This window comes from Apteryx rowi, unplaced genomic scaffold (genome assembly GCF_003343035.1).
Source record: "Apteryx rowi isolate R43461 unplaced genomic scaffold, aptRow1 scaffold_27, whole genome shotgun sequence".
Taxonomy (NCBI): domain Eukaryota; kingdom Metazoa; phylum Chordata; class Aves; order Apterygiformes; family Apterygidae; genus Apteryx; species Apteryx rowi.
In genome coordinates this window covers 3653930-3667394 of record NW_020449085.1, presented here as the reverse complement: position 1 = coordinate 3667394, position 13465 = coordinate 3653930, and the positions used below count along the sequence as shown (strand labels likewise).

The window sequence follows — 13465 nt, the reverse complement described above, 5'->3', positions numbered from 1 at the left end:
ACCTTCCTACCTTGGTGACAGCTTATCTCCTGAATACACATTAAAAAGTTGGCTTTCAGTTTTGAACATCAGATTTGATTAGTTCTCTGAAGAAAATCCAAAAATTGAGAGTTAATACCTAAAGAAACTGTTTTGAGGAAAAACTTTGTGCTTTTATTCTTAGACTGTCACAAAAGGTGAAGGACCTAGTTGTTTTAAGAGAGGCAGAGTTTCAGACTGGTCATTTTTTACCCGATTTTTTCTGCCAGTACTCCTGATCCTTTTCACTAGAATTACTAGGGGCTCTGAGGTTGGAAGGAGTCAAGTGGCTAACAAGTTCACTAAGACCTTCTCCAACATCAGTTATACTGAAGCATCTGGAAGGCTATCAGCATATCAGTATAGTACAATCCCTTTTTATTTTATGCATATGCAACAATCCAGGAAGGAAACAAGAAAAATGGAAAGTTATCCAAATACAACTACTGCAATGCATTATGTCAACAGATATTTATCATTGTCTCCTAATTTATTTTGTTAATACGTGGTGAAGATATTTGCCATATCAGAATGAAACTGCTAATGAATGCTGCCAAAATGTTTTTCAGGCAAAATTCCCTCAATGAGAAACTGATGGTAAGCAGACAGGAGTTTATTTTGATCTTCATTAAAAATGTAAAAACAGTAAGACTAACCATTAACTCCAACAAGCTACAACTCTGCCTGTGAAAAATCAACCGTTCCAAACACTATAAAAGATTAGCAAAATTATCAGGAGGACTGTGCACTGGGAGGAAGAAAGTTCCTATAAAGACAGGGTCTACAATCAGTTTACTCAACAAACGCTGCTTTTAGTCATTACAAATAACGTGCAGTACAAGTGCAAGTGTAGTCCAAAAAGCAGTTTTCTTAGTTTATAAAAAGAAACAAATCTTTTCTGTTATACTCCTGTTCCAGGAAGATAAAAGTCCTAACATTTTGAATAGAAAGCATTATTCTAAACACAAAAACAACAGAAACTAGCTTTCCAGAACTGGAACACTGATTGCAACACTGCAACATTCTCAGAACACAAATTCTGCTTACGTTTTCCAGCATTTAAAAAAACACTTTTTCTTGCATTGTTTAGCAACACTTGACTATAAAATTATACATTTAGCCTTCAAGCAAAGAGTGAACATAATAGGTCCTTAAAGGAACAACTCTGAGGAACATGAGGGATGTTAATTCAATTTCTTTTCCAAATGGTGTACAGAAGGGTGACAGAAAGAAACAGCTTCTAGCTGTCATGCTCCTAATCTGTCTAGCCTATAGATGGCCTGCCTCCACGTTTCCTTAATAAACTCTTACAGCACAACCCTTCACTGTCCTCCTCACATGCATATTGCAAGCTGTGTGGTCTAGTTAGACTAGCTCAGGGGAAGCGTTTGGGTTTTGAATTACTATTTTTTAAAACCTGGGATGGCAAAAGGAGGTTATTTCATTTAAAGAACCCACAGGAATCTCATAATATTTCAAATATTTTTATTTGTGTGTGAAGATAGACATTTGAGCGGGATGTGGTGGGGAAATTTTGGTTTTTTATATTAGTTTATTTTGGGCAGAAGACGATTGTTAGCTTCCTACCAGTGTTTTTGCTAGATTATTTTTCAAGACTGCCTATAGGTTTGTTTGCCTGTAAAAATCTGAAATATTAAGTTTGTGGAATTCATGAAGCAGAAATAAGATAATGTAAATGGTCAACAGTAGAAATTACCAAAAGGAGAAAAAGATCTGTGTTGTCTGGAGCTGGGGGAAACAATGAATAAATACCACTGAATACTTAAATAGAAGAGCTACATTTAGGGAAAGGGCTTGCATTCAAGTATATATGGAAGAAGGAGGGAAAACTGGAAGAAGAGTAAAGGGCAGAGGAATGACGAGAATGAAGATTGATTGGGCAACAAAACTGACGCAGCTCGGGCCATCTTGGAGACCTGAGCCAGCATTCTACAAATTCTTCAGCACAGGACAGATAACATTAAGTTCTCTGTAAAAGTCAAAGCATGTTGCTTCACTGAGCCTAAGTCCTGAAAATAGCTTCGTTTTAACCACATCCTAGGTTTCATCACATATGCTACTTTAGGCTATGAATGTTTCACTGTATTTTTAAACAACAAATTATTGATTGGTATCTCCAACTTTCTTATTTAATCCGAATAAAAGAATCAGAAATTTATGCACATAAGCTAAGAATATTGGTRCATATATTTTTTTGTGGCAAACAGCTTGGGATGCCATCTCCTCCCCACCCATCTCCCAAACCCTGCTGCTGCTGTTCTGCAGCTTTGCTGATCCCTCAGGTCCACTGAGGCAGGCTGTTGTGGGGCCAGGTCATCAAATGGGCCATTTATCCCATCATAACCAATCCCATTCCTCTCCCCACAGCCCAGGGACTAAGGCCACAACATTTCGGTGACCTGCTTTCCCTACAAACCTGTTTCAGCACAAATGAGGGGGTAACGAATCGTGACTTGTAAACGGGAACGTCAGGATGGCTGAGGTGACAAAGAAAACGCACAGGTAACTCATGGTCCCCGCCGCTGCCTCCTCCGCGACACTCACAGCCTTCTGCACGGCTGCTCCGTGAACCGATCTGGCTGAACCACTACTCAGCTGGGTAATCACCACTCAGCTCCTGCCTGGAGTTTCTCTGATCCTTTTCTTGATACAGCCATAGCAGCACTTGTGTTAGCACAGCAAAAAACCATGAGACGGGGGCAGGAGGAGACGGGCAATTATTTAAAATGGCTTGCGCAATACTTCTGCCAAAAGATCAACCAGACTGAGGGTGTGGATCCAGGTGACAATTAAAGGATTACACGGCTAGTTACAGCCAGAACAGATAGTGCCATTTCCTCCTCTTCTGGCCCTGGCACGTGACCCTATACCTTCTCACATGCTCCAGTTCTAGTGTTCGTCTGACTAGGACAAGCTGATTCAGGGACCAAAACCAGCACGAAAGCTTAAATAAATAAAAATTCACAGTTGAGCAGCGTTAACAGCTTACCACTGCTGACAGGGATATTCTCCCCTACCATGCTCCTGGTCCCAAAGTCTGGCTCCCTCCTTTGTGCTTGTTCTGATGCTCATTAGCCTCCTCACTGAGCCAATTCAAGTTACAAACCTATTGCTGAAACCTCCACTTTTTTTTTCCACTGGATTTAATTTTCTGCTGCTTTATCAAGTTGAATAAGTTCAGTGGAGGGCCCACAGGTGCTGGTACAAGGGAAGCAGTGGAAGCATACAGCTGGGGAGAGGAGGGAAGTTGGGAGGAAGAACTAAGCTATCATTTTTGGATTAATTTAGGTGCTTTTTCATGCAACAGCTGAGAGGAAAGGATATAAGATCTATAAAGAGAAAAGTACTGCTGCAGGGTAATTAAGACCTAGGAGTAAACATGCCAAATGGTGCTTGCCACATGACAACAAACAAATGTGAATCAGAACCGTGAATCAGTACTTGAGCGGAGGAAGGAATGTTTTTGCTGCCATTCAGGAAGCACTTCAATTGTTTGGAGAAGGTGTGAGTCATTAGCTCCGGCATGTACAAGTGAGATGTCCAATAACTATAAATACCTGACATACCTCAGGGGCTCTTTGAAATGGAAGAGTGGAAATCTATATGTACTCTCGCAAAATTACAGAAGCATGAAGCCATGCATCACTTCACATATTTTGATTTGTTGTGTTTAGGCTCTTCTGAATTACATTATCCAAGCATGAAGAGCTGTAACCTTGAAAGGACCTGTTTTCTTGCTTCCGACACTTTGGATAGCAAAACAGCTATTTGGGATAAAAGATGCGAAGTGCACAGGACTTGATAACATAATAATTTAACACAATATTTTAGTATGTCTGAACTGGTAACTTATCGTAGCCATTAAGTGAAATTAATTTTTTGATGGCAACCAAGAAACTTACTGGCAACAGTTCTGTGTCATAAAAACAATCCTTCTCCTCATTTCATGTCCACTAGCAGGAGCTCAGCACTGAGAAAGTAAAAAAAGTTATACTGCAATCTCACAACGTCCAGTTTTACTATAACTGTAGTATTCTTCAGCTGTAATAAGCCCAAGCTCTTCTTAACCTGTTTATAACTCCTAATACAATTTATTCCTTCCAAATGCAGGGTAAAACTCTTGCCTTACTGACTTCAGCAGAGGGAGTTTTCATTCTCAAGTGAAAACCACCACAGTATCACAGAATATTAGTGGATCAGGGCTGTCAAGAACCCAAGAAGGGCACTGTTCCAAATCTAAATGTAGCTATTCAGGTGGCTTAATGCAACGCATTACTGTATGAATCAAAGCACAGCCCCTGTTCCTTTGGATATGCAGCTTTTAGATTTTTCCCTATGAAAGTCATCAAGTTGAGAAAGTATTAAACTCCTACACAATCCTTCTAGGGAAAAGCATGTTTTCTTCACATTCTGTGTTTTTCAAAATGATTGTTGCAATGTCTTCTCCCTTGGATAAAAGACACTCCAGAGTGTCCTGGTAGACTATAAATGATCATGTTACAAGCACCTTCCACATGAGAATATATAAAATATGCCAGGTGGCGAGAGCTTTGGTTAGCACAGGTTCAGAGCATAAATAAGCATTATCCCCGTCTGAGTGACTCACAAGCTCCAGGGAAAACTGACTGCACATGAGGAAGGCGGGGGGGGGGAAGGCCTAGGAAGTTGGACACATGAGACTCATTCATTTACCCCATCACCCCTTCTCAGAACGGCAAAATGCAAAAGGAGGACTAAAAACCTATACTAGTCCCTTGTACAGGCATACTGAAAGTGTGATTTTACAATATCATAAATACTTAGTTACACTTTTATATCATTAAGTGATATCCTTTGTTAATTCAACCCCCTTTAAAATTTCCTTGTTAAGAAAGAAGCTCTTCAGAACTATACATCTCTTTTCCCTGATTTAATAAACAGACTTATCCAGGAATACTTTTATGAAGGAACTTAATTTTCCCTTCTACATCTACCCAGTTAAGTTATTTTGTCTTCACAGAGAGTGATCAGGCATCACTATAAGCTGCCATTATATGAAATGACCCTTCGAACCTCCTGTTCCTTTGATTAAGGGTTTTGGAGCGTGAAAGCCTAGCTGTCCACAATATTACTGCATTTGAAACATTACAATCTGCATTTAACTAGGGCTACAGCACACACAACTTCGCTATTGTTGGGAAACCATTAGAATATAAGGTGATATCTCTTCCTTTGCTAACAAATTGCAAGTTGTATTAAATTGTCACTCACTGAAGGCTTTTAGCAGTTTCGCACTTCATATTACAGTCTTTTCAGAAAGTGAGCAACTTTCTATACACTTTCGATACAAAAAGAAGGCTGTTTTAAAAACCTAGAAGACTGAAACATAAATGTTCAAACTTATTGCTGCAGAGCAAATAAATCAGGAAACACTGCAGAGGTCTTATCAGTGAATGTTTCTGCGAGCCYGAGCTGCCCAGAAAGCAACATGAGAACATGGGGAAGCTTGCAACTACAACAGGATTATCCCACTGATACATTTACACATGGGCACCGGAATAATGCTAATAATTCTTAAGACATTTAAAGAGCATTTAATGAGCTTGCACTGTGCCACTCATGCCACTCTCCTACCATCCCGTGAAGCAGAAGCCAACTGCTCCTGACTGGGCTGAGCGCTGCTGCGTTTGCCTTTGTAAGAGCGGCTGAAGGACGGTCAGGCTCAAATAGCTGTTGGTGAAGTCACAAGCTAAATTTGCAGCACGTGTCACACAGTGGTTCTCTAACATGCAAGCGGTAAGAATAAACTAGCCTGTCTCACTTTCAAGACAGCCAAGGTAATGGTAGTGCTTTCGCACCGGAATCACAAATCACCTAAGCCGTGTGCAATTTAAAAAGGCTCTAGAAGCAGCAGGTTTTCCACAGCGGGGCCCGTCAGACTGCTGAGTCAGCAGTGAGAGCTCCTATGCTCTCCTTGAGCGCACATGCTTGGACTGAAAAAGGCACCAACCAGAAAAATAAAATATGCAATGAAACAGGCATAGAGATATAAACTCACTTAAACGATTAAAAAAAATATCTCTTAAGAAGTCTCATTCAAATGACGTCATCATTATTATAATAAAGTAATTCTTCTGAAAACTAGCAACATTAGAAAGCTACCATGGAAGTGCCTTTTTTTTTTTTCCCCTCCTCAGATCAGGAGTCTCATCCGCCCTCCTTCCACGAAGCTAAATTTATCATCTTCTACCAACTTTCACACGTACAGGAGAATCTGTTTACAATCTAACAAGCATGAAATAGAAACATGTCTAATTAAAGTGACCTGCTAACTTCAGTGAATGCTACAGATTTCCCTGCTTTCACTAAGATTTTATTAAGACTTAGCTTCGTATTTTCTTCTGATTAAGAAGTGGACTCATTTATTCCACCAGCCACCCAAGTCAGACACAGCCTGTGGCCATAACAGAACATTGTTGTTGAACCTTTGTCCACCCTTTCAAAGTGGACACTTAATGACTGCTTTTTTTCCTACAAGATCCTCCTCAATTCACAGAAAAAGCAAGAACCACTTCTCTACACATAAAGCAGTCACCCACAACAAGACCATTTGCTCTGAGAGACCAGAAAATGTCAACTGCATGTAAACCAGCCCCAGAGAGTTAAGTGGGGAGACTGTCAGTTCTACATTAGATCACTGCATGGTTCTGTCCTCTCTCTATTATTTTCATATTTCCCCCTGTGCAATTTTGTGATTTTTGCTTTAAGAGAGAATGATTAGCGTTCTCTTGAAGGGTACATTCCCATTAATCAGTGAAGTGTGATGGGGAACCAGGCTGAATCTTACCTGGCTTTCCATCATAAACCACAACAATTCAACCTCGAAAGTGCGTTTGCGCAAACCATACTAGCAACTGAAGCTACTCACAGAAAGCTACTGCCCAGTAAACTTCATTTTCCGAATTTACTCTTAGTTATGATTAATATCACATTAAGAACCATAATTTTGTTAAGAAATTACTCAGCCTGAAGACTTGAGAGTAACTAGAACCATGCAACTGGGATAACTGCCCCTACCAGTCGGACCTTCACACTTCCAAACATATGCTCCTCTTTTTCAGATTTTGAAAAAATCTCTTCAGAATTGAACAAAACTCCCACGTTTATGCAGTATGCATACACTTGTTAATCCAATCAGTTTTATTATGAAGAAATTACTAAAATTCAAGTATTTGAAACTCAGGTAACAAACTGTCCAAAACAGCATTCAGTTGTAATCACAAACCTTAACGAAACAGAAAAAGATCTCCTACAGAAAAAGCTGAACAAAAAGATAGAATTAAAATATATAAAACAATGAACAAAATAAAGCAGAGCAAGAACTTGTCCACCAACTCCCAATATACATACAAGCATTCCATTTAAGTAAAAGGGATAAGTAACGAATTTGAAATTGATTTTGCGTTTACGTAATTGACTTTGCCACCCACAGGCTTTTAACCACTGGCTTCTGCATATATTTAAGAAGATCACAGCAAGGTTTATAGATAGGTAGTATCTTTAGTCCAACCAATAGGCATGAAAAACAGGTTCTGATGTTTATCAGTCCTTTTCAAGGGTTCTTTAGATTGGAAAGGACCTGTGGAGGTCGTCTGGTCCAAACACCCACCCTCAAAGCAGGTTACTCTGGGCCTCATCCAGTCAAGTTTTGAACATCTCCAAGGGCTGAGGCTCCACTATCTACCAGGGCCCCATTCCAACATCTGACCATACCCATGGCGAAGTTATTTCCCATTATATGTAATATGAATTTCTCCCTTGCTTGCAGCTTGTGTTCATTACTTCTTGTCCTCTCACTGTGCACCTCTGAGAAGAGTCTGAGTTCATCTTCTCTTTAAAGCTCCCTGAAACCCACAAAAGCCACTAAAACAGGGCCTGTACTATACCTAGTACAGCCTAAACATGCATCTATTGCAGTTTCCATGTAAACAAATCCAGAGAATGATCAAATGCGACATTTGGTAGGTTATGCTGCATTTTATACGGTTACAGTCTTGCAGCCATTTGTGTGACACTGCCGTCATCAGCATTCAGCAAAGAAACAAGGATGCTGCAGTTCTCTCTGACACAATCAGAGGCGAATCCAAGACACATCATACCCGAGCGCTATTAAACTTCCTGGCCAGACAGAAATGCATGACAGCCTGGTCTTGCTGTGGGAACATGTAAGAATTCCACGTACACTGCTGTCAATGCTTACAGTGCAGAAGAAAGGAGACATCCCATGGGACACCTTAATATAAGAGGTAGTAACACCTGGCAACTCAGCTGGTTCATGCAGTACAAAGTGTCAAACACAGAAGGCACAGCCTCGCTTCACTCACTCCAACTCTTCAGCTCAACGGCTCTTCACTCAGTCCAACACCCTTTCCTTTAAACAAGGAAGCAGACTGACAGATTTTCCTACTGCATCCACATATCGTATTCTAGCACTACGAGTCAGCTGAAAGAACGGAAAAACACATCTATCAAGAGTGGGCTGAAGGTATCAGTCAAGAAGTAAAAACTTGTCTTGCTAGTTAGATGGAGTGATTTATAAAGCTACCGTCCCTCAGTGAGAACATGGTGATTGACTATGCAACTTCACTTCAGTGCGAAGCAAAGCAAGTTAGCTTAAACAGTTTAAGATGTTCAAATCCCTAGCAGTAACATAAACTAAACTGTTTCACTCCACACTGAAGTCGATTAAGAGATATTGCAGCTCAGTTCTGTAGCTCAGCTGCAGGGGCAGGAATCACTAGTTGAGGGATGGTAACCAACAGCTAAGGGACAGTATTTCCTTAACGTCTTCCAGCCCAACTCAAAAAGAACGTGTCAGGCTACGCCCATAGAGAGCAGAGCTGAGCTGAGACAAGGTGGCTGGCAGGTATAACAACTTCCTTCATAAGTATCTGAAGCAAAAATAAAATCTAAACATATTTAGTATTCTGCAAAGAAAAGTCATTGTTGACCAAATTTTATTTTTATATACTAAAAAGCTTCATTTTTAGAAACATTAATGGGGGGAGGAAGAGAGACAGAGAGAGAGAGACAGACAGACAGACATGATGGTCAGCAGTAGTAAATCATCTACAAGAAAGATTTTGGGAACACACAAGTGCTTCAGGCTCTCAGCTTTGTCCCATCCCATTTTTACTTTGATCTCAGTAAGTTATTCATCTAATTGGTTCAAGCTATATCTTTTGATCAAACTTTTGTAATATATAATTCGGAAATTAGTTTCTTAGAGGAACAAGAGTTGTCAGATAGTAACTGGTATCAGATCAACCCCCACAAAGTGGTAACAGCTTAGGACAAGTTAGAGCCAAAGTTGGAACTTCCAAGTATACGTGCAAATTATTATTTTTTAAAAACCACAGTGTTAACATTACAAGGGAAGAAAAGGGAGGAAAGATCATATCTTCTGAGCCCTTGATCAAATTACTTTGTAATTCACCCACTAAATCTATCCCCTTGTTCCCATAAGAGACAGCAATCTGAGACAGAATAAGCTTGCGGATTTTAGAGCACTTAAAGAAAAAAGGGAACCAATTACAATGTTGCAACTAAATCTCAGCAGATGTAGAAGCAGTCAAAGATATTTTAAATAGTTAATTTTATGGAAATTTTCAGATATAAAATAGAGGTCAACATTATCTAAAATCTGTGTGCAAGATACACAAATCAGGAGCACAGAACTATATAGTATCTGCAATTGCCTATGGTTTCTGTAAGTGAACTTCTTTTTCAAAGTAATTGTCAAAAATATTAGTTTCCAGCATTTCCAAGATGGTATCTGATACTTCTTAATTTATCCTAGCCTCTCATCTTCGAAACAATTGAGTCCCTGTCACAGCATCTAATTTCCATTTTACACATCTTGTAATTGTGTTCGTCCCTTTGTCCTTGAAAGCTGACTTCTGAAATGATTCTCATCATTAACACATCTACAAAGAGCAAGCAACTCACTCCCTTTCTAGCTCCTTTGGTTAAAATCTACTGCTAATTATTTCTCTTTCATGTTTTGGAAAGTTGGAAATTGCTGTAAATGGTTCTTTTACACAAGACATGTCCAAGCCCAATGTGCTTGGACATTTCTCTGTTCTGGAAGGGATATATATTTTGTGGAGGTTTGGGATTCATAATCTGTGAACTAATCCGATGCATCCTGTTACATGACTTACTATTCGCTTTGTCTTCAAGCAAATCCTGATTGTCTTTGGCCATATTTAAATTCTTACTAATTCCCTTTGCATATTTAGGAACTATTCCTCTCAGCCTAAAAATCTTACACAGTGTTTCTAGAATTCCCTAAGACTTTCAAGCATTTTACTTCACTCCATCTACTTCCTTTCTTAAACCTATAGCACTCTTATTTTCTTACAGAGCAATGTACATTGCTTTCCTTAGAATATGGACATGCTAACATTTTTCAACCTGATAAACTAAAAGCTGCTAAGTACTCACCAAGATAAAAAAAAATGTGAAAAATATAACTCATAACATTTATTGAGCTGTGTCTATTTCATGATGGGGATTCATTTATATATATAAATATATATACACACACACACATATATACATATATAATGTCCACAGCCATTGGCCATTAAATGTCTCCACAATCTTACCATTTCTAAAAGTGTCTGCATTGCTTACAAACATGCTGCATTGACATAAACAGCATAATAACATCCAGATCGTACATAAAACAAAAGCCGTAAGTACAAAATTTTACTAAACCTAAAAGCGTCACCTTCAGGTTTAAAAACAAGTGCTTGTAACTATTCCACAGTTGATCAAGTTGCCAAGAACAAACTGCAATGTTTCGATCCCACAATCACAAATTCTTGATTTCTACGAGAAAGGAGAAAAATAAAAGTCCCCTTTGAAAGCATACAGCCAAACCACCTCCTATGTACTCCTTCACTCCTCAGTATGCTTATATACTGTGAATACTTAGCATTCTGCTTGAAGTTCACGACTTGTCTAGCTTGATTAAAACACCAGCCAGCCCCCTGACAGCAGAAGGGATGGAACTGTAGCCTGAAGAGCCTGACAGATTAAAACAAAGCATCAGCCTAATAACTAGGCACAGTAACACGACTAAACACAGGCTTCATTTTCGAGTCCTAAATAAACAAGTTACATCATACAGCCTATATAATAATAATAATAATAAAAACCCTTCACTTTGAGTGCTCTGCAGAACAATAAATGAAACTGAAATAAGCTGTATATTGTATCTTCATTTTATGAAGAAGAAAATTCCTTAACCTCTTTGTCTCTCAGTTGCCAAGGCTACAAGAGGCATGACAAAGGCAGGAAGAAAACCCAGATATTTCTTGGCTCCCAGGTTTTTTGCTGTTTGGCCGTATCATCTTCCTAAATTGTAGGCTTTACTCTTAGTCATTTTAGCATACGTAGGATTTCACGAGCAGCCTGTTTTTCTGATGATTCTAATCAGCTTTCCTTTTTGCAAATCTGCCCAATTATTTGGTGACTGAGTTTGATCACTCCTTGCCTATACCTACTTGCAAATAATCGAGGAAAGAATACCCCAACCAGTTCTAGCTAAGGAATGACACATTCCTGGAGAAGAAAGTTAAACCAAGCTATTTTTAAAGGTATGCAAATGGTGCGAGCAAAGACAGGAAACCACATTCTAAGCGTAAATTAAATCCATTCTTCTGTAAGATCACTGAAATCTTTGAAAAATGGCTTTACCTACACAGTTTTTTTCCAGAATTTTTGTACACTGCAAAAGGAAACACGTGGCAACAGGAAAATCAAGTGATGGTCCTCCTCTGCAAAGATGTAATGAAATCTCCTCCTTCCAAATGGGATCCGAGTTTGCCAACTCCAGCAGCCACTGCAGTATTTGAAACAAAAATGAATCACAAAATGTGATTTGGCAAACAGCTGCTGAAACATTCAGCAAGTCCGTTTTCCCTCTTTTTCATTTCCTTCTACCATTTGAATAATATCTTTAAAAGGCTTTTAAACACCTCAACGATTAAACTCACGCATCGCTAACAACTAGAGAAGGCACCCCCGAGCCCCATGAACTTCAGCACGAGCGCCGCGTCGCAGTCGGACAGACCAGGCTTTGTAAGGCGAGCACTCCTCGTACGACCAGTTCCCAGACTGGTGTGGCATTTCTGGCAGCTGCTCTCGTTCTTACGTATGGTTTGGTTTTTCGGGGAGGCTGCCTATGTGCCTTCCTAGACCTGAAAGCATCAGGCGATTTCTCCCAGTTGATTTCCCATTAGGGAAAAGACAACACTATCACAGTTTTAAAACTGGTTCCATCAATTTTCAGGCATGCAAAGGCAAGAGTAAGATTTCCACAGCACAATAAATTATCACCTACATCACAAAAAATCCAGAACACACCATAAAAGCAGAAAATGGGAGATCCATGCCAMGGACAAGAATTGCATTTGATATAAGGAAGCCTTTTTTTTAAATTGAATTTTTTTGTTTGTTTGTTTTTAAGATGATGTAAATCTCTACTAGGCATTTTGCAGAGAACACGCAACGCTGTGTTGAAAGAAAAATACAAGGACAAGACCTAGTAGATGAATCAGAGATAGGAACCCATCCTAGGGATATCCTAACATGCTGCCAGACTGAAGGACGCTAGCTGGAGCCACTATACAAGAAACTCCTCCAGAAACAATTATAAAAAAAAAAAGAAATAAAACTTGGCGCAGTTATCACAGATGTTTGAAGCAATAACACATTTTATTGAAGTAGGTAAAAAACTACATGTGAGGAAAACACATACTCCAGTATACCTTTTGATACAGGTTTCACATCAGACGAGAGGCTAGCAACAAGTCACGGGACAGGGATAACTACTCTTTCACTGGACATATATCTTTAAAATCACTGACTTCTCACTAGAAGGTGCTACTGTATTTAAAATGGTCTCAAAGATTCACAGAATAAAAGTAGTAAATATTTCTGAATCAACAAAAAATAAGTTCTAACATGCAACTAGCCAGCCAACAGGCTACTTTATAGTAGTTTCCATTTTTAAGACAGGCAAAGATACCAAACCACCCTTGTTTGGGATCTCACAACTCACCCTCAGAAARATCTCAGCACTAACAAAAAAGTTAAAAGTTAACAAAATATCTTCCTCCTTCCAAGAACAGAAGAACTTCAATAACATTTTAACCAACATCTTCTCTTCTGTATGTTTTAAGTTTGGGAATTTTTATCATCTAGCACCAAGGTCCGACAGTCATTTCTACTTTGTCAACAACGAAACTGTCCAAAGGCAGCCGCAGGCAGATCTAACGACCGATTTCACAGATCATTGGTTCGGGTAGTGTTTGTAAACTGCTGACCCCAAAACATGAGGAATTGCGAGGGCCTTGTCCAGCGGAGCGTGACTCGG

The 13465-nt window shown here is 39.3% G+C and overlaps 1 protein-coding gene across 2 annotated transcripts in view; it reads right to left on the bottom strand.

Annotated features, from left to right (window-relative positions):
* PEAK1 (pseudopodium enriched atypical kinase 1) overlaps window positions 1-11915 on the bottom strand; it is a 120367-nt gene extending 108452 nt beyond the window's left edge. For both annotated transcript variants that reach the window (XM_026068311.1, XM_026068314.1), the window contains exon 1: window positions 11791-11915. The gene's annotated coding sequence lies outside the window, so the exon portion shown is untranslated. The remainder of the gene's footprint in view (window positions 1-11790) is intronic.
* Window positions 11916-13465: the final 1550 nt, after the last annotated feature.